The sequence below is a fragment of the Canis lupus genome, chromosome 18, assembly GCF_048164855.1.
Source record: "Canis lupus baileyi chromosome 18, mCanLup2.hap1, whole genome shotgun sequence".
NCBI lineage: Eukaryota > Metazoa > Chordata > Mammalia > Carnivora > Canidae > Canis > Canis lupus.
The window spans coordinates 49,818,473-49,844,249 of record NC_132855.1 but is presented as its reverse complement, the minus strand read 5'-3'; the positions used below and the strand labels follow the sequence as shown (position 1 = coordinate 49,844,249).

The 25,777-nt window shown below is 37.0% G+C and overlaps 1 long non-coding RNA gene across 11 annotated transcripts in view; it reads left to right on the top strand.

Annotated features, from left to right (window-relative positions):
• LOC140609182 (uncharacterized) overlaps positions 1-25,777 on the top strand; it is a 337,556-nt gene that overhangs the window by 21,677 nt on the left and 290,102 nt on the right. The window contains exon 4 of one of the 11 annotated variants that reach the window (XR_012011122.1): positions 14,486-14,901. The exons of 9 other annotated variants lie outside the window; for them this stretch is intronic. This is a non-coding gene — a long non-coding RNA (uncharacterized lncRNA). Of the gene's footprint in view, positions 1-5,685; positions 5,704-14,485; positions 14,902-25,777 lie in introns of those variants that run through there. One more of the 11 variants, XR_012011124.1, reaches the window with a different exon arrangement.

Genomic DNA, 25,777 nt, shown 5'->3' with positions numbered 1-25,777 from the left:
GGTCAGAATGTTTTGTGAAATGAAATACATATATTTATTGTCAAAAACGTTGGCCATACAATGAAAGACGTCTTTGTAAAGGAAAATTTTACCTCTGATGATAGCAAAGCTCATTTATATATACAAATTCACATCTTACTTTTGGAAGTATGTAAAATGGTTTAGAATCTGGGATCAGGGGGAAAAAGGATTATAGAAGATAATAGAAGCTCATCTTAATTGTTGTATATCCATTTCTTTAATTACAGTTTTTTTTTGTAAGCACTTGTTAGGCCACACTGAGGTGACATGCCATGTCAGGCTATCTTGTCTGGTCCCTTATTAAAACACAGTATGTGGCAGGGAGAGTAGGAGGAGCTTGAGGGGTTTTCCGCATATGTGTTTTTCTCTTCTTAATCCTTCCTCTGCCTTCATCTTATGCCCAAGGGGAGCACAGTTTGGTGCATTTTGTTCTTGTGATACAAGCAAGGACTAAGAGTCTAAGAACTTGGTTTCAGAATCAGCTCTGCCTAAAATCTGACCTTAAACCAGTCCCCTAGCCTTTGGCAGGAACGAATCCACTGCATTACAAACTGGAAGAGCTGGACTGGGTGATACCAAAAATGTCGTGGTGATACCAAATAAGTCTACTCCTTATTGGTGATAAGATTTTCCAGGAATGAATTAAGTGATGGCACACTGATATAGAGTGCACATGGCCCAAAGATGACCAGCACAGGGTCCTTCCTACTTAGGCTCTCCAGGTGGGAAGCCTCTGCCATTCGCTGAAATCATGCCTCTCTCCAACTGAAGGCAGCCTCTTTTTTTTTTTTTTTTCCCCCCAGATGCTCTGTTTCACTTCCAAACCAAATTTAAACTCTGCTCCTAAACTCTCCTGATCACTGAAGAAAACATTTTTTTCCTCCTTTGGTTTTTTATTTCTCAGAATGGAGAAAGTGAACTAAGTTTTTCATTCCTCTGCCTCCTCCATGAACATCTATGTGGGCCCTATGGGGTCAGTAACCCTCCATGTTTTACTTGCTCTCACTTTTGGCTTCTCTTGTTTATTCTTCCTCTTGTCTTTTCTCTCCCTGCTTTTTTTTATGACCACATGTGAATTGTTTTTCTCTTCTCTCTCTCTTGCTATTCATTTTCCATATCAGGCAGTTAACAAAGTTAGGTGTCTTACCCTTTACAGATTAGCTCATTTGAGCTGCTGCTTCTCTAGAAAAGATATTTGTATGCTGACTACTAGCAAATGTAAGGGTATAAAAAGGACCTATCCTCACTCATTTCTACTACTTTAATGATCTAATAAATATCTTATGAGTTTTGTTTTTTTAGTTTTTTTTTAATTTATTTATTCATAGAGACACAGCTAGAGTGAGAGGCAGAGACACAGCTAGAGAGAGAGGCAGAGACACAGGCAGAGGGAGAAGCAGGCACCATGCAGGGAGCCTGATGTGGGACTCGATTCCGGGTCTCCAGGATCACGCCCTTGGCTGCAGATGGCGCTAAACCGCTGCACCACCGGGGCTGCCCTCTTATGAGTTTTTACTATTGAGATGATTCCAGATTGAGATTGAGAGAATGAGTGGTCAAGTTATTTGTATTTCCTTAATGAATATTAATTAAACATCTCATCTAAAATAGCAAGAGAAATAAGCCTTTTCATATTGAGTACCAGAAAAAATTGAAGTCAATTGAAGATACCATGTCATAAAGTTGAGGGAACTTTCAAAGGAGTAGAATGTATTTGTTTCTGCTATGAAATGTAGTCTCAATTGTGTTCCAGTGATAATTCATAAACATAACATTTGAAATAGAAAAGAATATTCAATGAAAACTTATTTTGGCTATTTAGGAGATGTGTTCCAGACAGAACCTTGCTACATAGCAGGCCCTTGAACCAGCAACATGAGCTTTTTTAGAATGCAAAATTAAAGTCCATTCCATGCCTGGTAAATCTGATTCTGCTTTTTACAGACATGCCCCAGGCAATTTTCATGCACATTCAAGTTTGAGAAATACTGCTCTAGATAGCCCTAATATGATAAAAATATAGAATTAAAAACATTCCACATAGGTGTGAAAATACAGACATGGTTTTTATTAGATTTTACAAATTTACAGAGGAAATTAAATTCATATTTGTATGTAAAATTAAATTCATATTTGTATGTAAAAATCACTCAGATTTATAAAAAAAACTACTGTATTTTTGTCACAAATAATCCCAATTGTCTCAAGGTGGAATTGGAATTTAAAGGTACAACTATTTACACGTTTTCATTTGACCAAAATATATGATAATTCAAACAATGTTACAGGTCTTCATACTTGAGAGATTGTAATATATAAGGAAATTCACGGCCATGAGTCGACAAAGGTAATATAAGTAATGTAAGTAATACTATGCACTGATATACCCCACAGTTTAAAAGAAAGTTGTCTTTATCCTAACATCATTAGTTTCTCTTTATTGTGACCCCCACTTGCATTAAGGGTTTTCATGAAGACTTAATCACACTGTTCTTTGTGTTTTCCACCTAATTATAAACATACTACCCTATTCAGTAGAGGGCTAATTGTTTCAAAATAGAGTTCTGAAGCAAAGGCCTCAGGTGTATAGTTAAATGAAGTGTTAATTGGATGGCAGGTGCATTAACTTGGGAGTAAGAAAATCAAGGGGATGGTGGTGACAGACTAAGGTAGGAGGCCAAAGGGTCATTTTAAGGATTTACCACTGTATTTTTTAAAGGTATGATATTTTTTTAAGGTATGACATTTTATATAGTTTTGTAGCATAGGATCTGAAAATTAAGTGAGGTCTGGGAGAAATCAGATTGTGGTCAAATGCTAACTGTGATCATAAGCCTACTCCTTTTGTATGGCATTTTTCTGTTTACCTGTGCAGATCAGCAACCCAGTTTGAGGAGTCCCAGCTACTGGACCCCCCTTGGTTATACTCCCTGCCTAGTCTATTCAGACCAGTCCAGGTGGGGGTGTTTCCTTTTTTCTTTCATCTTTATTGCCTCTCCCCCAAACCTAATATATCTATGTATCCACCAATTGTCAGTACCACTCTTTTATCACAAAATGAGTATTTCCTTTTGTCTATTTCCTAACCTCATCACTTAGCATACGTCCTGAGACATGTACCACTTAACCTCCCCTACTTAAGACACAAATTAGGGTGCATTTTTGGCATGGCAAAGGGTAAGTGAATCAGAAATAGAGGTTTAGAAGAACCCAGAATGATATCCTGGACATCATAGTAACCTCTCAAAGCCAACCACTTGTGTCTATCAATATCCAGTTAACTCATGTGGATACTCTATCTTGTTAAAGAGGACAGTACCACACATAAAACCAGTATTTTCAAATATAGTTGTGAACCATACTGGTGAAAATCAGCTGGGGGACTATTAAGAATGCAGATTCTTGGGTCTCATTTCAGTTATTCAGAATCAGAATCATTAAGGATAACCTTCATAAACATTTTTACAGAGACCTTCAGGTGGTTTATTTGAACAATTAACTACTAGTTATACCCTGTGTAAACAGGGTGCTAGATTCAGTCGGTCTTTTGTCAAAGATGACTAAAGCAATACCTTGCAGTCCTATTTCCTTGTCTCTAGGAAAGCAAGCAAGCAAACAATGAAATTCTCACCTATTTCAGTGTACTAAAAAATAAAAAAAGTAAAATTTTTAGTATGGGAAAGATGGATGAAAATTGTGTAGGCCTTGTATTTTTTTAAATCCTCCCTTATTCCTCAACATGGGATATCTTGAAGGAACCTTCATCAATTAAATAAAAATATACTACAACCACTTAGCACCTACACTCTCTAAGGATGGCTAACCTAACTGAAAGGTAATACAAAGGTAGGTTAATGTCTGTGCCAACAACTTGTCATAGTATTTCATTCACACAAACATATATGGGATAGAAATGGAGATCATTCTAAAAAGAAAAGTTTTCTGAATTCATATGCCATGATATATGCTAACTATAACCATAAATGTCAATGAGGCCACAGGAGAACATAAACAGTTGAGAGAAAATGAGAAAGATGATGAATGGGAGTTCCATCTGAGTAAGCAGTTGTAGATTCAATCGTTGTAACCTTTGGGGGCTAATTAAGAAGGTCCATCGGGTCAGGCTGGTGCAGTGAATGCCCCAGGATACTGAAAATATAATAAGGTTTTCGTATTTAAAAGGCAAGTCAGATATTTAAAATAAGCTTACTTCTTTGGTTGGTTAGAAACACCATTTTGCTAATTAAACTGTTGATTGTTAAAACACTATTAATAAATGCTAAAAATTTTAAAAATCATTCGTATAACCCATATGAATTGCATATGCTAGGAAATAAGAAGTTATAGGAAACTGTCTATTATTTGTATTCCCTTGGTACTCTGGAGAGTTTGCAGTAAATGACAGGAAAAGTATATATAATACATTAAAACTTATTAATCTCTTAAGAAAGTTTTGATATGTGTAACATAGAAACATTTTTAACAAGATCACTAAAATGTTACTATTTTCTATAAAAAGGAAGATGTTATAATATGGTCAATTAAGAGAAAAAACCTTTTATTACTGATGTTAGGAAGCTTCAAAGAGTCTGTCACTGATTATTAACTGCTAGTGAAGTGCCTTTTGCAAACTGATTTCAAAATTTTAGCTGCCAGATTGAATGATATTTTTTTGAGGCTTGGAAAGAAAATTCATAGTGGTTTTTTAAAGGTTTTTTTTTGACATAATTAGAAAACCATTTATATTAATCTATGTATCATTCTTACAGAGTAGAGTTGGTTGACTTTAGGAAAAAATTTCATTTATAAGTCATTTCCTTTATGAAAGAATTACAACAATGTATGTTTTAGCCACATTTATTTAGGTGTATTCAAAGCAAACTCTAGTTTGAAATAATTACATTTATATTATCTATGACCAAAAGCCCATGGACGTCCAAACACCCATAGTTTTATCTTATGTCAAATGTATGATTAGCCAAACTGCTTGTATAATCAGTATTTATACAGAGTCTCCCTCTGAGGCAAAAGTTTTCAAATGTGTATTTTACCTCCTATATCTTTATGCTATATTGGTTGATTATCTATGCTGGTATTTAATAGAGTTTTCTAATCCTCAGTTGATTTGAGCTTTATCATTATACAAAAAGTGATGAGGTAGAAATACTGCTTTTGAAATGCTGCTTCAAGTCAGTAGTTTTGAGGTAGATTCTAAATTGTGCTCCATAACTTGGTCATAAGTATTCTTCTTTTTCTATTCTTTGTCTAGAATTATTTTTTGAGAAAGAGCGAGAGAGCAAAAGCATGCACGTGAGCGGGGGGGGGGGAGGGGGAGGTAGAGGGACAAGAAGAGAGCAAAGCTGAAGCAGACTCCACACCAAGCACATAGCCCAATGTGGGGCTTCATCTTATGACACTGAGATCATGACCTGAGCCAAATCAGGGGTTGGATGCTTAATCAACTGAGCCACCCAGGCACCCCTGTCTAGAAATGTTTAAGATAGATGAGGATAAGAAATTAATTTGTGTTTGACTAATCAATAGATGTCAAAGATTGGAAATGAGTTATTTAGCAAAGCTTAGGTGGCCACAGCTATTTTTGGCAGATAATTATTCCTTGTATAATTTTTTATGTTCATATATAATCTCATTCCGTGTTTTCAGCAGAATCATTTTGCAAGAGCGCAGTCTCTGCTGTACCAGATGTTATTGAGAATGGGAAGCAACTGTAACTTATGCACACTGCTGCAGGGAGTGGAAGGGACTGCTGCTTTGGACAATAGCTTGATAATGTCTTATAATTTGACTCCAAATGGAAAAATTTACTCAACTTATAAGAAAATATGTCCAAAAAAAGAACAGTGCAAGAATGTTAATGCACAATTAATGTGTAAAGAAATGTGAAAATTATTTATTTATAACACTCAACATCTGAAAACTACCCATATGTCCATCACCAAGCAAATTGAACTATAACCACATAATGGACTGCTGCTTAGCAATAAAAAGAAACAAGCAAATGGATAAACAAATTGAGGTATAACCATACAATGGAATATTTACTACTCAGTAATACAAAGAAAAAAGGAAGTATTACATGGAAGATCTGATGGACTTTATGTTGAGTGACAGAAGCCAGAAGCAAATAGGACATATTATTATAATATTCCATTTATATGAAGACTACAAACAGGCAAGATTAATCTATGGTATTAGAAATTAGAATAGTAATTGCCTTTGGTGGTAATGTGGTAGTATGGAAATTATTAAAAATGGATACAAAGGAATTTCTGGGGTGATGGAAATATTCCTTGACTGAGCAGGTGGTTGCCCAAGTGTACACAGTTTTTAATACTTAACTATACACTTAATACCTGTGCATTTCACTGTATATAAATTGTAATGCAATATAAAGACCTATATACATGTATGAATACATAAATGTATGTATGGATGGATGGAGGAAGGAAGGAAGGAATGAAAATTATGGTCTCCAGATTCAAAAAATCTAGTTTTAAATCTTGGCTTAGGGATGTCTGGGTGGTTCAGCGGTTGAACATCTGCCTTTCGCTCAGGGTGTGATCCCAGGTCTGGGGATCAAGTCCCCGCATCAGGCTCCTATGAGGACCCTGCTTCTCCCTCTGTCTCTGCATCTCTCTCTGTGTCATGAATAAATAAATAAAATCTTTAAAAAAAAATCTTGGCTTTAAATCTTGGAAGTTAATAACTTCCTGGCCGTGTGACCTTGAGTAAGTTACTTTATTTCTCTGTGACTTTTTTCCTTAAACTTAAGTTGTTAATAATAGAGTACTGTGAGATGAAGCAAGTTATTTTGAAGAGGGTAGAAGAGTACTAGGAACAAAGTAATGCTTCAGTAATTCTTAGATATCATGAGATTATTCTCCCTGTGACATGAAGAGATCAATTTGACTGTAACTCAACATTCACGATCTGTTTCATATATAGTGTTTCTTTCAGGTAGCAAGATGATTTATAGGCCTACTACTATGGTGTGTCTTCTTATTACACAAACAATTATTTCTTATTATTAAAATGAGGGTATTAAATGATCACTTGCCATTTTATTATGTTGAGCAGTTAGCTTGATCTGCCCACAATTAACTGTTGCAATTTTAGCTGTCAGTGTAAAAAGCAATATGCAAAGTTTAACTGAGACCACTAAAAACTTTGGCTTCTTATATTTGCATATTTTTTACACTGAATTCCAAAATTCTTACTTGAAATAAAGAGTGCAATGACACTTAGACACTTGCAACAGTACAGAGAAAGCAACTAGTTTTAATAATTAAAATAATAGAATTTGTAGGGGTAAATGTAACTCCCAGTTCATTAAATTCACTGAGTAAACCTTCCTTTAAAAACATCAGGAGAAAAAAAAATCAATAATTTAAATAATCCTTCTCTAGGATTTATCTGTTAGCTGAAAATATCTTGAATTTCCTATTAGGAGATAAAGTACCTAAGCCATTATGGATATTTGAGCCTGTTTGACTTTAATATCTTCTATTTAGTACTGCATATGTGAGAAATAAGGAAGTCATCCTGTCACCTTCCAAGACAATTGTAGTCACAATGAATGACCGGGGAGAAATTAGTTTCTCCCACTGAGGTCATTCATTACTTCCCATGATTTCTTGCTTCTAAGGCCACTGGAAAGTCATTCCTTACATTGTTAGCCCCTTAGGAGAGCAGTTAAAAAAGCAATAGCCTTACCTGGTAGCAGTTTACATTCACTGAGTCATACGAAAGTGTTCTTCTTCCTTTATTAAATGGAATTTCATCAGATTCCTTCTTTAAGGCCTTGTTTATTTATATAAGTGTATCTAGTTTTCTCCTATTCAACTCAGAGGGATAGGATTCCATCTTCCCTTTAAGAAAATATTTAGATTCTTTGATGTCTGGAATTCTTTTTTTGTCTTGCCCTGAATCCTTGGCAGTCATTCATTTATTTTACCTATCTACTTACCTACCAACCTACTTACTCACGTATACATTTATTTATTTTTATTCCAATCTTGTTAACATACAGTGTTATATTAGATTCAGGTCTACAATATAGTGATTCAAACAGTTCTATGTATTAGTGCTCATCACAATAAGTGTACTCTTTAAATCCTCATCACCTATTATATCCATCTCCGCCCTCCCCCCATTCCCCTCTAGTGACCACCAGTTTGTCCTCTGTTGAAGATTCTGGTTTTTTTTGTTTGTCTCTTTTTTACTTTGTTCATTTGTTTTGTATATCTGGATTTTTTTATTCCCTTTATATTAGATCTGTTAATGCAGATCTGATTTCAATCCCTGTTTGGATTAGTTAATACAGCTCCCTTAGCTGATTATAGATTGGAGTCTATAAAAGGGAAACAGTACAGATTGATTATTAAAAACAAAATTATGGTGGGGATGCCTGAGGGGCTCAGTCAGTTAAGTATAAGACTCTTGATTTCAGCTCAGGTCATGATCTCAGGGTCATGAGATCCAGCTCTACTTTGGGCTCTGTGTTGGTCATAGAGCCTGTTAGAGATTCTCTCTCTCCCCTTCTACTCTGCTCGCTCTTTCTCTCTCTCGAATAAATAAATAAGATCTTTTTAGAAATGCTAATTATCTTGCCCCATCCTGTGTTTTTACGGTGTGTGGGTTTTTTGTTTTTGTTTTTTATAGTTAGCATTTATGCAGTGTCTATTTGTATTAGATACTGTACTAATCACCAGATATACTTTATTTAATTAATTCTGTTTTCTACACACATTACTTTAAATATTAATAGTAAAGCTTTTTTTTCTTAAGTATATAGACTAGTTGGACTTCCATACCTCCTATCCCTGAAAACTTTTTACTGGTTTTATGAAGGAGGTCAGACACTATAGACTCATAAACTTTTAACATGTCTACTAACTTGGTTCTACAGGCTATTATTTAACTATAAATTAAATGGCAGTTCCTAAAGTCTTGATATTTGTCCATCAAGTCTGGAACTGGAGTGAACAACTCATTTTGCACAGATGGAGAAAGACTTCTACAAAAGGGCTAGCTGTGGGAATGCGACATTGGCTCTTGCAAACTTTCATTAAATTGATGTATCCAAACCATACCAGACCCCAGTAAGATTCTATTAGTCCAAATTATCTTCCTTCACTAGCTGTCAGGAATGTCAGGATCTTCCTGTAAATATCTTTGACATCCCATAGGCAAATTCCTTCTTAGGTGCAAATTTGAAGGTGTCAGAGTAGATAATCCTTCTGCCTTTGACTCTTGGGAAGTTGTTCAAAAGGCTTTTGCTGGGGCAAAACTGATAAAGCAGCATTGAGGAGGAAATCACTATGCACTGGGAAAATGGGAGAAAAACACCTCATGTTTTGAGTAGGCTTTTAAAACCTCAGTTTGAAAACGGCAGGGTAGTTTACCGCAACATCTTTATACAATTGTTTGAAAACAAAATAAGAGTCATAATTTTATGCCTCTGCCAGGAGCCTCTTATAATGATGACCTTCTACTTAAAAAAGATATCAAAGCAAAATGTCCCTCAAATGACATTCTTAAACTGTGATCTGCATATCAGAATATAGTTAAAGAAAACATTTTTCCCTAGAAATGAGGCTTAAAATTTTCAATTTGGTAGTTGAACATATTTCCTCTTATTTTTCTGTGTTCATTTATCTTTTGGTAATCATGAGAGAAATAGTCCTTTCCAATTCAATTTCATCCTGTTTACAAAATACTGATGGTGAAGATGATAATGGCAGCAATAATAACTAAGCGTTATCAATTTAATCATAATAACTGGCTATAAATTATAATTATAAAGTTTCACCCTTCTCATAAAAAAGTTAAAAACTTATAATCCTAACTAACAAAATGTTTTCTGTGTCTCAAATTTATATAACTCACATGCATGTATAATGGTCTCATTGTTTGGTTCATTTTGAGGTAATAGACCAAATAATGGTAGTTTATATGGGAGAAGAAATTAAGGTTTTCTTCCAAGCTCCATGGAACACTTCCTGTAGCTGCTTCACCTGCATTGTAGCTAAGACTAGGTTTGTAAAGCATGAAAGAAAGGACACTATATGATGCCTGGAGTGAAACATGAATGCCAAGGTCAATGTAACTGACCCAGCAGCAGAAGCTAGCTATAGAAGTATAGCCTTGGGAGTCAGGCCTCCATGTATGTCCAGTTCTTGTTTCCAGTCAGAAAAGTGGAGCAAAATAATGTCTAGTATTCAAGAGTCACCAAGCATATCACTATCCTTCAGATCTGTTTTTAGATTTTTGGTTCTAGTTCCAGACCTGGCAAAAGAAAGAAGATCTCCAAAGACCCCATTACCAAGCTGGAGATGATACAGGAGTGAGGGAAGAGACAGGAGTATAGCTAGGAACCACAACTGAGTAAGGCCCATAAATCTAGCAACAGGTAAAGCTGGTCTGATTAATTATAATTATGTTAATCATAATCATGATTGCAGCTCACAGAATGACAATTACTCTGTTTTGTTTGGTAATTCTACTCTGTGATGTATGTGTTTTTAGGGAAAGAGTATAAATGTAAACTAGTGGATATCTCTTGATTCAGGCAGGTTTTGAAGTAGGTTGTGTGATAACTCCATGCCTTTCAAGTGAGAGAGTTTTACCTAAGGGATGCTGGGGAAGAAAGGTACACAGAAGGAGGCAGGAGATAGGACACACAACTTTCAAAATCTTTAGTCCATGATGGACCCCACCGCTGGAATGCGAGGCTTGCTTTCTTAGGACTTAAGATAAAACTATCTTGAGAAATTTTTCCTTAATGTTATAGCTATTGGCTATATTTTAGAGATTCTCTGCATTATGGGGAATGAGCTATGGTTTCAACAAACAAACCAATGAAAAGATGTGTTAAGAAAGATTTGAAGACTAGATTTTTCTTTTCTTGTGGAATCTATGTTGCACCCTATGAAATAGGATGGAGAGTAGGAAAAGTACCCTGAGTAAAAAACACAGCAAGCATGAATCTCATAATTTCTGCAAGCATGAATCTCATAATTTTGCCAGAGGCAAAGAGGAGTAGAGGAATATGGACACACTTCAATTCCAATTAATAAATGCTAATTAAAAATCATATTTCATAATATTTATGTCCTCAGCTATTTTCAAGTTGGCTGAGCATGGCTCTGAGGGAGTAAAGTGCAAGACCACAAAATGCAAATATACTCATGAAATTAAAATATGGTTTTATGGGTTATTTTTTTAGACCTGTCTCTAAAGTATAATTTGCTACCCAAGTAAACAATTAATATATTTATGTGACATTTATTTTTTTTATGTGACATTTAAACTGAGGATAATGGAGGAATTTCCAGATGGCAATTAAGTGTGTAACTGAAATATTTTATAAACTACTACTTGGGACAATGGAGCAACAAATTGAATGATAAAGCTATCTCATTGAAATTCAGTACTCTGTCTTGTACAGAGAAAAGGGGACACATTTGGCTCCTTGTGAAAAGTGCCATGAAGATATCCTATTTGGACACAGAAACAAAGAAAAACACAGAAAGGAAGCCTGTGCAGTAGATGGGACTGAGGATCATAGGGGGTCAGCTTACATCAGATGCCTCTAGGGCAAAGGCTTTCATGTTTGTGCATGCCAAATGAATCTTGAATGTTCAACAACAAAAAAGAAGTGATAACAACATTAATTAATTATAAATATATGAAATCAAATACACCAACATGAAATATTGTCAGAATTTTTTTTCTTTGAAGCTATCCTTTTGAAGAAACATGTATGTCCAAATGCTCAGCAAGTCCATTCCAATAGTTACTTTGGAATTCAAAGAGAAAAAAATATAATGTAGCTCTATTTTCATTAGGACTTGAGTGCATATAATTTCCTGGTTTCTTGAGATTGACACTGATAGGAATTGGCTTCTTTTTTTAAAACTTCATTTTCAGGATTCATAGGTATGGTTCTTCTGATTATTCTCTAAAGATGTTTCTGTCATAATAAATTTGGTTTATTCATTCCAAGTGACTTTTTTTCCATTTCTTTTGTTAAAATTTATTCCAAGTGGCTTAAATTTTTTTAAATATTTTATTTATTCATGAGAGACACATAGAGAAAGGCAGAGACAGAGGCAGAGGGAGAAGCAGGCTCCCTGCAAAGAGCCCGATGTGAGACTTGATACCGGAACCCGGGCTCACGCCCTGAGCTGAAAGGAGGGGCTCAACCGCTGAACCACCCTGGTGTCCCTCAAGTGGCTTAAAATTTTTTTAAAATTTCAGTATAGTTGACACAATGTTACCTTGGTTTCAGGTACAATGCCAAGTGGCTTTCAATAGATGCCTACTAGATAGATATCAAATATAGTTTAGCTGCTAGCTTAGATATGATAATAGTAATAGCAATAATAGTAATAGTATTATATGTAATAATACTATATATATAGCTATATTTATCTACCAATGTACAATATACATCAATGTATAACAGTAATAATAGCTATTATAAATTTTGATCCTTAATCCATGCCAGACATCTTAAGTGTTTTTTAAAAATATAATGTCCCTTTATCCTCAAAATAACCTTATACTAGTTGTAGGATTTACTTTTTCCAATTTTACAAATGAGGAAACCAAAGAAATTGAAGTAATCAGAGACAAACTGCCTCGATTCCTATTGAACCTCAGTGACTCACCACATCAGTACACATTCTCTTTTCTTCCCTCTTGCTAAAGGAGAAAAGGCACCCATCCTCCTATGGCATCTGCCATCCCCCATCTTCTCTTCCACTTTTCACCTCCTAGAACCATAACCCCATCAGAAACCTTTCCCACTCATATATTAAATGTAAAATGGGGTTAATGATTATACTCAGGACTTAGGGACATTGTGAAGATCAAATTAGGATATATATGTGTGTGTGTATATATATATATATATATATATATATATATATAGCAGTGTCTGACACATAGCTAACATTGGCTGAAGGATAAAGAAGATGAATGAGGAAGATGACCCTACTCTTTCATTTGTTGGGAACTACAGTCTCTATATCACTTCCTTCTTCTTTAGGATAAAATAGTGGCAAAGCGGTTAATGGTAGGAAACAAAGTACAACAAAATGTCTATGTGTGCTTTGGGAATCACTGTGGTTTTAAAGCAGAAGTATGCTTAGTGACTTGAGAAACAGGTTTAATATTCTTTCGTTGCAAAAATATTATTGCATACGATGTCTGTTGCAGACAATAAGCCTGAGTGGGTTTTTTGTGAGCTAATGTGCCAAGGAATTATAAAAAGATTCAGATTTCTTAATGTTTTTCCTTTAGATTTGCTTCTCTATTTTCTCAAGGTTTCCTGGTTCACGAATTCATATGCTGGTTTTAGCATTTCAGTGGAAACTGTAAAACTTCTTTTGGGACATCTTTCTAGGTCCTCATAATTTTAATGCAGTATAAAGTAAGTTCAGTGTGGAGACAATTGCCTGGAAATTTCTTCTCTCCTAGTTATTTTAAATAATTTATTTTCAATATGTAGTAATGAACCAAATGTACTTTTACAAGAGACTTTAACCTTTTAAGTGGCATTATTTGAAAGCTTCTTTTTTTGCCTACTTTTTAAAATCGTAGGCCAACTTGTGTTTTTATTATAGTTTCACAATTCTCTTTCTCCATATGGTTTCTTTTTCTAAAGTAAATAAATAAACAAATAAGCAACCTTTTGCTATGTCTAGAATATTGACACAGTCTACCACTAGGTAATTTAATAAAACATGTTTTGTTATCATTTAAGTGAAATCCCAGATTGTCAAGAGAACCATAATCAGAGTTCAAAATGTCTGTCTGTTTGGTTGGAGAATGTTGTACCTGAAAAAAAAAAAACCATGAAATTATCTAGTTCAGTCTTTTAATATTAATAATTTGTAGACTGAGGATATAGAAGATCACTTGTCTTCTCCATAAGTAATCAGGCTGTTTAGAGACATGGCATGCTATAATACCCAGAGTACCATAGGCTCCCTTCCATGCTGCCTCCCATTTAAACAGTGTGAGCTCTGAGAAATTAAGGAAATATCAAAATGCATCCCTAGTCAAGCAAAAATTCTATGAAGTCAGTATTCTAGCAATATGTTTATGAATATTTTCTAATTAATGCATAGTTAAGCAGAGATTCATCTTTGATCTTAAAGCATCATTTAAAATACATTAGTTTGCTTTTCAACTATAATAGGAGGTGCAATTTAACCCTTCTTTATTACATGATCTTAACTGCTCCTGAATCATCATGTTAAACATAAATGATGTTGTGTAATGAGAAAGCATTATGTATAAGGTAACCAAATAAATGCTTACTTAAAAGAATTTTATTTGAATTCTATGCAACTAAGTTAGCCAACTCAGGGTTTCTGCCTCTCAGTTTACAAATGTATAAGATGGAGATATACATGTTTTATTTTCTTTGCAGGATTTGTCAATGTCAAGGAGATGACCTATGTGAAGATGTTATTTAAATTATAAACTATTATACAATCTCATGATGATATTGGGACACTTGACAGAAGATAATATAATGGCAACTGGGGATGTATGCAGGAACAGCTATTTGGCCAATTTTCCAGAGCCTTCAAGGGTCAGCACATGGATAAATTCACCACGATACAGGGTTTAGCTTTCTGCCTTTGCATAAGAAGAAACCCACACTGATGGAGCTCAGGCGAATTGACTGACAAAAACTAATTTCAAAACTGATCTAAATGAGCAAAAAAATTCCTAAATTTTAATGATCGAAATGCTCATATTCCCTGTCCAGCACATAACCTTTCTGGTATTAGGCAAGGAACCTTGTCAAGAGGAAATGAATTTCTTCACTTACAAAATACATTACAGTAGAATGCAGTGGTTCTTTTCTTTTAACCTTTTTAAATGATTATTTTCTCTCTCTCTCCATACACACACACACATACACACACACACACACAAACACATGTCTGTATATAATTTATTCTAAACCATTGAGAGTAGATTATATATACATTGACATTTTATATCTTAATACTTCAATGTATATCTCCTAAGAACAAATATATTGTCTTCTGTAATCTTTTTTTAAAAATTTCATTTATTTATTCATGAGAGACACAGATAGAGAGAGAGGTAGAGACACAGGTAGAGGGAGAAGCAGGCTCCATACAGAGTGCCTGATATGGGACTCAATCCCTGGTCTCCAGGACCACCACCTGGGCCGAAGGCGGTGCTAAACCGCTGAGCCACCTGGGCTGCCCTGTCTTCTGTAATCTTTAGTGCAGTTATCAAATTCAAGAAATTTAATACTGATACTATACTTTTAATGATCCAAATTTGTCAGCTGTTCCAATAATAAACTTTGTAACGATTTTTTTCCCTCTTAGTCAAGGCTCACAGATTGCATTTAGTTGTCATGTTTCTAGTCTTCTTTAATCTGCCTTCTTCAGTCTTTCTCTGTTCTTTTTGACACTGAGATTTTTTAATGAATATAGGCCAGATTTTTCTTCTTCCTAAATTTCTCCCTTTTTTCTTAAGAGAATGTTTCTCATTTTAGGTTTGTCTGGTGTTTCCTCATAATTAGACTCAGGTTATGCATGTCTGGCAGGAATCTGTGTGCCACTACTGATAATAGTATCCTTCTCAAGATGTCATATATGGAGGTACCCTTCATTGGTAATATTAATTTTGATCTCCTGATCAAGGTGTTACTTTGTTTCTCCCCTGGATAGATACTATTTTCCCCTTGGAACTCATAAGCAATCTGTGGGGAGACACTTTAAAACCACATTTGGCTCCTCATTAAACATTCTCCCCACAATTCACCATACATGAAAGGTTCTTGCCTGAACCATTTTCAGGTTGCAGAGATGGTAAATTTTGAGTAGTTGCTTTGAGAGTGTGGTGGTTCTTGTAAGAGATACTTTATCCAAGTCTTGATAGACCCAATGAGTCCTCTTCACCTCCCCAATAGTTAGCAACTCTTTGATGTCTCTTTACCCTACACAGCCCTGGATAAACATTGCCAACTGCCATCTCTTTCAGCTCCCCTCTACGTGTTCCAGTCTAGCCATCTCTTTTTCTGTTCAGTCTTTCTCCAGGCAGGGTAAAGCATGTTGTCTTTCTCTTCTTACTATCTGCAAACCCATTTCAAACCTGTCTTTCTGCGATTACATCCAGATAAAATTCATTGAAGCTTTAACTTTTAACTTACACATTTAAAGACAATACTTTAGTTAATTTCAAGATAGTCACACCTATTGTTTTAATTTGGCTAGTTTAAAGTTCAAAAAGGCAATCTGACTTTTCTTTTTCCCAAGTTCTTGAAAGCCACTTTATTGTCTTGTTCTCATATAAGCTAGATTATTATATTGATGGCTATTATGAATACTGATAGTAATGTACATATAGTTGATTCTAGAATAAATCCAATAATTTTTTCTATTTAATTGCCTCCTTCAAAAATGAAGTCCTTAAAAATTTATTCAAAAAGCATACTTTCTGAATAATTGGGATTCTGTTTAAAGTATTGATTTCTAAATTTATTCTGGATTTTCCTAGCAGAATAAAAATGGACTGCCAAGGCTAAGATATTAGATTCCATGGCAAAATGACTTATATATACATATATATTTTTTAAATTTAATTTGTACTTCTTGTAGAATTTTTAATCTACAAAATGGCTTAAGGAATATTGTGTCAACCAACTCCTTATTTCATCAGTGAGGTCTCTAAGATCCAGAGGATTTCATTATCTTGTTCATAGCAAATCTGGGAATTCCCTTTGCTTATTCATAGCTTGATATCTTTTCTTTTCTCCAAAAGTCCTGCCAGTTTCTCACCTCTTGCCTTTAGAACTGATTATTCAAATAACTCAAGAAGCTTTTAAAATAGTCTTTCAGTTTTATTTCCTGCAGTTAATGAGGATATACAGTAGGGAAGACTTAGCCTAAACTAGGAAGGAGGTTGGAGAAACCTAGAGGTTACTGAAGATAACTCTTGGGCTTAAGTTGAAAGAATGGTCAGTGAAATAAGAAAAGGGGAGAAACTTGTACCTGTGCCTTAAGATGGGATTAGATAAGGGGCGCCTTAGTGGTACAGTCCACTAATAAACTAAATTACAAAAAGTTGACCAGCTTGAAAAATGTCCAGGCATAATAACCCAGTCTATTATGAGGATAACTCCTATTACTACTCTCAGGGAAGGATCAGCATTCAACAGATGCCTTTTGAATGACTGCAGGCAGCAAGTTAATGAGAACATAAACTTATAAATATATAATTATCACAGTACAATATGATATCTTTTATCTTTTAGTTCATCTTTTCCTAAAAGTAATCAAGTTTTAGTTGATTTTTAAACTTAAAAACAAATTCTACATGAATAATATATCAAAGTCACTAAATGTTTATTATAAAAATAATTCTGTATTATTTCAGATTTTCATACCTTAATTGATAGGTTTTGCATGTATCAACTAATTGAGGTCTCACCACAGCCCCATGAAGACAGATGTGAAATACAGAGATTATGTACTTGCCCAGAAACTTCTACATGGACAGCGGAACTAATCCAAAGATAGCAACCATTCCATTGATATTATATCAGCTCTTTAATTTATTATTATTACTACCATGTTTGGCCTATGGGAGGGTCACTTACTTGGTGGATGTTGATAGATGCTTAAAAATAGGATCTGTCCACAGACCAAGGAAGGCCTGGGCCCTATATCATGGAACTAGCTGCTGCAGTTTCAGCCCAGACCACAAGGTGTAGGTGGACATTTGGTGTCTCAAATTTTCATGCTTGGAAAGTGTAGATATGGCATACATAGCACCAGCTGAATGTGAAAATATTACTCAAGCAGTCAATTTTGTTTTTTGTTTGTTTTTGGATGAGGAAGGAGCAGGGTACTATGAAAGTTGTAGACTCAGTTGACTGTCAGACTAAATTCACTGAGTTGGGCTGAATCAAAGCACACAAACTTTTGGTTTCAGCTAAGAAAATGTTGCATGCTTCCATAGCCCAACCCACCATGAAACTTGAACCTAAAAGCTGTGGCAAAATATGTGACATCAAAGACTGATCTTGGCTGCATGCAATGGATATCCTACATGATGGTCTAACAAAATAGCAATTCATATTCTAACATAATAGGAAGTACAGAAGTAGTCCAAGGCAGAGTCAGCAGCTTCCCTGTGATTGATGTCTAGGTCTTCTGTCTTAGTGCTTGGTGATCATTACCATCTGGCTCTCAGAATCAAGGTTTGCCTCATTGGTACAATATAGTTTATCTACTTTTAGCCTCAAGTCAGTGTTTTCAAAGGGAAAATATACTTCTAGAATGTATTCCTTTACAATGAAAATAAATACTTGTAGAAATCCTAAGCAGAGTTTTGTTCCTATCTCATTGGCCCCTACAAGCCCCTAGTGGTAATCATATGGATCCCCTAGTGAAAGGAGATCAGGTAATGTAGCATTTTACCTGGACACAAAGCCAACCTGAAAAATGAACTTCTGTAAATTACAATAATGTGGAAAATGAATATTGAGTAGACAACCAATATATTGGCCACAGTCCATGTTTTTTGGGTTAGAAATCTTTAGGCTGAAGCAAGTATTCTAATATCTCAGTATCTGAGCACTGAACACCAGCAATGTGTGAAGTTCTAGTCTAGGTGCAGGAGGAATAAAAAACACAGCATATAGGACTGACCATGAGAAGCTTAAAATCTAAAAGGAGTTTAAAAAATATATAGTAAAGGCTTAAAATACAGCAAGTTTTTATAAGATAAGACAGTGCATGACAAAAAATGTATGTTAAAAATATAAATGTTCAGATGGTCTTTGCCCATTAGCATTAGTGATTGAAAGAAATAAGTAAATTGAATTTTTTCAGCGTTTATTTCCCTTAAAAATTCTTCCACGGCTCAGAAAATTAGAATAGGTCTCAGTGGCATGCCTGGGTGGCTCAGTGGTTGAGCATCTGCCTGCAGCTCAGGGCATGATCCCAGGATCCGGGATCAAGTCCCACCTTGGGCTCCTTACAGGGAGCCTGCTTCTCCCTCTGTCTATGTCTCTGCCTCTCTCTCTGTGTCTTTCATAAATAGATAAGTAAAATTTTTTTTTTTAAAAAAAGAATAGGTCTCAGTGGCACTAGATAATTTTTTACCCACTTGAGAAAAATACCTAGCATAAATTTGGGGGAAAATCTTAGGGTAGATACCTATGTTACAGAAAATCTTTTAACAAGAAAAAAAAATTCATCCTAGAAAATAAATGTAAGTTTCCTTAAGGTAAAAGATAAAAACAAAGAATCTATTTCCACATTCAGTCTGAAATCAAGAGCCTACTTGGAAAGAATGATAATAATATTAGTAGAGATATATCCCTTCTGGGGCTAGAAAGAAGGAAACTTTCAATGTACATTTTACCTGAAGGAATGTAATGCTGAAGCAACCTGTTGTTAATCTCACTTCACTCAATTCTACTGCAATTTATAACTTAATATAATATTATCTCACTCAGTGTTTATTATTCTGGTTAACACATTGTACTGGCTTGAAGAGACTCCGTCTTTCTTTTTTGCTTAAAATTATGGTTATAAGAGCATGGATTTTCAGAAACAAGTGCGTACTTATTGGCAGGATAACTAAGCCTTACCACCCACTTCAAAGCCTATCCTGAATCTTAGTTCTGAGTCCTTGTTTCATAAAAGCAAATGTGTTTGAAACTGTATTTTAATATGTAGGCTGTGGGGTTAGTTTGTTAAGAAGCAATAACTGAACAAACTGACTTGTGTTCATGCATTTCTTAGTGTCTACTGCTGAAAGTGTAAAAACCTTTATTTCACTTCTTAGCAGAAAATGAATTATACTAAAATGGAAATAAAGGTCTTTTTTTAAAAAATTTTTATTTATTCATGATAGGCACACAGTGAGAGAGAGAGGGGCAGAGACACAGGCAGAGGGAGAAGCAGGCTCCATGCACCGGGAGCCTGACGTGGGATTTGATCCCGGATCTCCAGGATCGTGCCCTGGGCCAAAGGCAGGCGCCAAACTGCTGCGCCACCCAGGGATCCCAGGAAATAAAGGTCTTAAATGGATAAAGGAGTTAAGCTATCAGTGAGAATTCTAGAAATAGTCTTCTGGATTCCTAACCAATGTTTTAGAGTTGTTCTGCTCCCTAATGAGATGAAAAAGAAAGGTACATCTGGGTCAGGAGCCTGGGATCATGCAGTATTTCATAATGAACAAATAGCATTTGGGTGAGTATTTAAAGGATACATTTCAAGTGAACCCACTATAGAATGAGGCTAAAGTTGTGTGCCTCAAACATTTTTTACATATCATAAGTCTTTGAAATCATCCTTTTTGAGGTAGGTGATTTCCAGAGACATCCCTAAGAAAATTTTAAAAGATATTCTGTATTAGAGTGGTTTTTATTAAATCCTACAGTAGAATTTCAGGTGAGGATACTGGTGCTCCTTAAACCCATATTCTATACTTTAACTTCTCTTACTATTCATTACAAAGTCCTTGGTCTTATTATATTTTCTCTTAATCAAATTTTACTAAAAATGATTTGGCCACTAAATGATCCTTTGAAATATTTTGGCCATAGAGAAATGTACTTCAGGAGATTGTAACTTTTATTCTGATTCACCCTACCTGATACCAAGTAGAATTCCTACTCTTGACTCTTTCTACTGTGCAGTTTTTTTTTTCCTGAAGAAATGTCACCAAAAAGCATGAACTATTTTTCCCCCTATTCCTGAGCTCCTTTATGAGAATGTATGAGTTTTCTGTTGCTGCTGTAACAAATTACCAAAAACATAGTGTCTTAAAATAACACTACTTTTATCTTATAAACTTTTATAAAATTCATACTTCTTTTCTTTTAAAATATTTATTTATTTATTTTAGAGAGAGAGAGCAGGGGAAAGGGCAGAGGGAGAGGGAGAGAATCTTCAAGCAGACTCTCTGCTGAGTGTGGAGCCCAATGCAGGGCTCCATTCCAGAATCCTGAGATCATGACCTGAGCCAAAATCAAGAGTCAAACACTCAAATGAATGAGCCACCCAGGTGCCCCTAAGATTTATAGTTCTTATAAAACTATTATCTTATAGTTTTTTAGATGAAAATTCTGGCACAATTTTCACTGGGCTAAAATCATATGTTGGCAGGGCTCTGTTCCTTTCTGGAGGCTCCAGAAGAGAATCTATTTTGTTTTTCTGGCTTTTCCAGCTTCTATCAGAATTCCTGTATTCCTTGATTCATGATCCCTGTCTTCCATCTTTAAAGTGGCAGTGTTGCATCTTAACCATTCTCTCATAGCTACATCTCCCTTCTTCAGCTTCCCTCTAGCAAATTTAAGGACATTTGTAATTAGTTGGGCCACTCAGATGATCCAGGACAGTCTCCCTATCTTGATATTCTTAATCACATCTTTGAAGTTCCTCTGCCATGTAAGATAACATGTTTACAGATTCCAGAGATTAGAATATAGACCTCTTTAGGGGCTTTATTCTGCCCTCCATGGGGATGTTCCCTGTGATAACCATTTGATATCTCACCACTGCACCTCTTAGAGTCTCAATCCCCACCTCTGGTGGTTCTTCTTGTTTATGGTCCCTTAAAATTATAATGGGAAAAGGGGGCAAGATGGCGGAAGAGTAGGGTCCCCAAATCACCTGTCCCCACCAAATTACCTAGAAAACCTTCAGATTATCCTGAAAATCTATGAATTCGGCCTGAGAATTAAAGAGAGAACACCTAGAATGCTACAGTGAGAAGAATTCACGCTTCTATCAAGGTAGGAAGACGGGGGAAAAAAGAAATAAACAAAGGCATCCAAGGGGGAGGGGCCCCGCGAGGAGTCGGGCTGAGGCCGGGGCGAGTGTCCCCAGGACAGGAGAGCCCCGTCCCGGAGGAGCAGGAGCTGCACCAACCTTCCCGGGCGGAAAGGGGCTCGCAGAGAGTTGGAGCAGGACCCAGGAGGGCGGGGATGCCCTCGGGCTCCCGGGGACAGTAACAGACACCTGCGCCCCGGGAGAGTGCGCCGAGCTCCCTAAGGGCTGCAGCGCGCACGGCGGGAACCGGCGGGACCCGGCGGGACCCGGAGCAGCTCGGGGGGCTTGGGCGGCGGCTCCGCGGGGGGGGGGGGGGCTGCGCGGCCCCGGGAGCAGCTCGGAGGGGCTCGGGCAGAGGAAGAGGCTCCGTGCGGAGGGGGCTGCGCGGTTCCAGGAGCAGCTCGCGGGGCTCGGGCTGCGGCTCCGCGGAGGGGGCTGCGTGGCCCGGGAGCGCGAATCCAACAGTGCAGGCCCCGGAGCACAGGGCGCCGGGACACAGCCCAGGATCCGGCCTCTCGCCGGGACAGGCAGAGGCCCAGAGGGCCCAGGACCGTAAGGACGCTCCTGGCCCGAGCTGAGCAGATCAGCGGCCCCGCCCCGGAGCCTCCAGGCCCTGCAGACGGAGAGCTCCGGAGTTCCTGCGGGAGCTGAATCCAGGGCTGCAGATCTGGCCCCGCCACTAGGGCTGTTCCTCCTGGGGCCTCACGGGGTAAACAACCCCCACTGAGCCCTGCACCAGGCAGGGGCACAGCAGCTCCTCCAACTGCTAACACCTGAGAATCAGCACAACAGGCCCCTCCCCCAGAAGACCAGCTAGACGGACAAGTTCCAGGAGAAGCCAAGGGACTTAAAGTACACAGAATCAGAAGATACTCCCCCGTGGTTCTTTTTTGTTTGTTTTGTTTTGTTTTGCTTTTTGATTTGTTTCCTTCCCCCACCCCCCTTTTTTCTCCTTTCTTTCTTTTTCTTTCTCTTCTATTTTTTCATTTTTTTCTTCCTTTTTTTTTAATTTTTATTTATTTATGATAGTTACACAGAGAGAGAGAGAGAGATGCAGAGACACAGGCAGAGGGAGAAGCAGGCTCCATGCACCGGGAGCCCGACGTGGGACTCGATCCCGGGTCTCCAGGATCGCGCCCCGGGCCAAAGGCAGGCGCCAAACCGCTGCGTCACCCAGGGATCCCCTTTTCTTCCTTTTTTTTTCTCTTTCTCTTTTCTTTCCTTCTTTCCTCTCTTTTTCTCCTTTTCCCAATACAACTTGCTTTTGGCCACTCTGCACTGAGCAAAATGACTAGAAGGAAAACCTCACCTCAAAAGAAAGAATCAGAAACAGTCCTCTCTCCCACAGAGTTACAAAATCTGGATTACAATTCAATGTCAGAAAGCCAATTCAGAAGCACTATTATACAGCTACTGGTGGCTCTAGAAAAAAGCATAAAGGACTCAAGAGACTTCATGACTGCAGAATTTAGAGCTTCAGGCAGAAATTAAATCAATTGAATGAGATGCAATCCAAACTAGAAGTCCTAACGACGAGGGTTAACGAGGTGGAAGAACGAGTGAGTGACATAGAAGACAAGTTGATAGCAAAGAGGGAAACTGAGAAAAAAGAGACAAACAAAAGACCATGAAGATAGATTAAGGGAAATAAACGACAGCCTGAGGAAGAAAAACTTACGTTTAATTGGGGTTCCCGAGGGCGCCGAAAGGGCCAGAGGGCCAGAATATGTATTTGAACAAATTCTAGCTGAAAACTTTCCTAATCTGGGAAGGGAAACAGGCATTCAGATCCAGGAAATAGAGAGATCCCCCCCTAAAATCAATAAAAACCGTTCAACACCTCGACATTTAATAGTGAAGCTTGCAAATTCCAAAGATAAAGAGAAGATCCTTAAAGCAGCAAGAGACAAGAAACCCCTGACTTTTCTGGGGAGGAGTATTAGGGTAACGGCAGACCTCTCCACAGAGACCTGGCAGGCCAGAAAGGGCTGACAGGATATATTCAGGGTCCTAAATGGGAAGAACATGCAACCAAGAATACTTTATCCAGCAAGGCTCTCATTCAAAATGGAAGGAGAGATAAAGAGCTTCCAAGACAGGCAGCAACTAAAAGAATATGTGACCTCCAAACCAGCTCTGCAAGAAATTTTAAGGGAGACTCTTAAAATTCCCCTTTAAGAAGTTCAGTGGAACATTCCACAAAAACTAGGACTGAATAGATATCATGATGACACTAAACTCATATCTCTCAATAGTAACTCTGAAGGTGAACGGGCTTAATGACCCCATCAAAAGGCGCAGGGTTTCAGACTGGATAAAAAAGCAGGACCCATCTATTTGCTGTCTACAAGAGACTCATTTTAGACAGAAGGACACCTACAGCCTGAAAATAAAAGGTTGGAGAACCATTTACCATTCGAATGGTCCTCAAAAGAAAGCAGGGGTAGCCATCCTTATATCAGATAAACTAAAATTTACCCCAAAGACTGTAGTGAGAGATGAAGAGGGACACTATATCATACTTAAAGGATCTATTCAACAAGAGGACTTAACAATCCTCAATATATATGCCCCGAATGTGGGAGCTGCCAAATATATAAATCAATTAATAACCAAAGTGAAGAAATACTTAGATAATAATACACTAATACTTGGTGACTTGAACGTAGTGCTTTCTACAATTGACAGATCTTCTAAGCACAACATCTCCAAAGAAACGAGAATGATACACTGGACCAGATGGATTTCACAGATATCTACAGAACTTTACATCCAAACTCAACTGAATACACATTCTTCTCAAGTGCACATGGAACTTTCTCCAGAATAGACCACATACTGGGTCACAAATCGGGTCTGAACCGATACCAAAAGATTGGGATCGTCCCCTGCATATTCTCAGACCATAATGCCTTGAAATTAGAACTAAATGACAACAAGAAGTTTGGAAGGACCTCAAACACGTGGAGGTTAAGGACCATCCTGCTAAAAGATGAAAGGGTCAATCAGGAAATTAAGAAAGAATTAAAAAGATTCATGGAAACTAATGAGAATGAAGATATAACCATTCAAAATCTTTGGGATGCAGCAAAAGCAGTCCTAAGGGGGAAATACATTGCAATACAAGCATCCATTCAAAAACTGGAAAGAACTCAAATACAAAAGCTAACCTTACACATAAAGGAGCTAGAGAAAAAACAGCAAATAGATCCTACAGCCAAGAGAAGAAGGGAGTTAATAAAGATTCGAGCAGAACTCAACGAAATCGAGACCAGAAGAACTGTGGAACAGATCAACAGAACCAGGAGTTGGTTCTTTGAAAGAATTAATAAGATAGATAAACCATTAGCCAGCCTTATTAAAAAGAAGAGAGAGAAGACTCAAATTAATAAAATCATGAATGAGAAAGGAGAGATCACTACCAACACCAAGGAAATACAAACGATTTTAAAAACATATTATGAACAGCTATACGCCAATAAATTAGGCAATCGAGAAGAAATGGACGCATTCCTGGAAAGCCACAGACTACCAAAACTGGAACAGGAAGAAATAGAAAACCTTAACAGGCCAATAACCAGGGAGGAAATTGAAGCAGTCATCAAAAACCTCCCAAGACACAAGAGTCCAGGGCCAGATGGCTTCCCTGGGGAATTTTATTAAACGTTTAAAGAAGAAACCATACCTATTCTCCTAAAGCTGTTTGGAAAGATAGAAAGAGATGGAGTACTTCCAAATTCATTCTATGAGGCCAGCATCACCTTAATTCCAAAAGCAGACAAAGACCCCACCAAAAAGGAGAATTACAGACCAATATCCCTGATGAACATGGATGCAAAAATTCTCAACAAGATACTGGCCAATAGGATCCAGCAGTACATTAA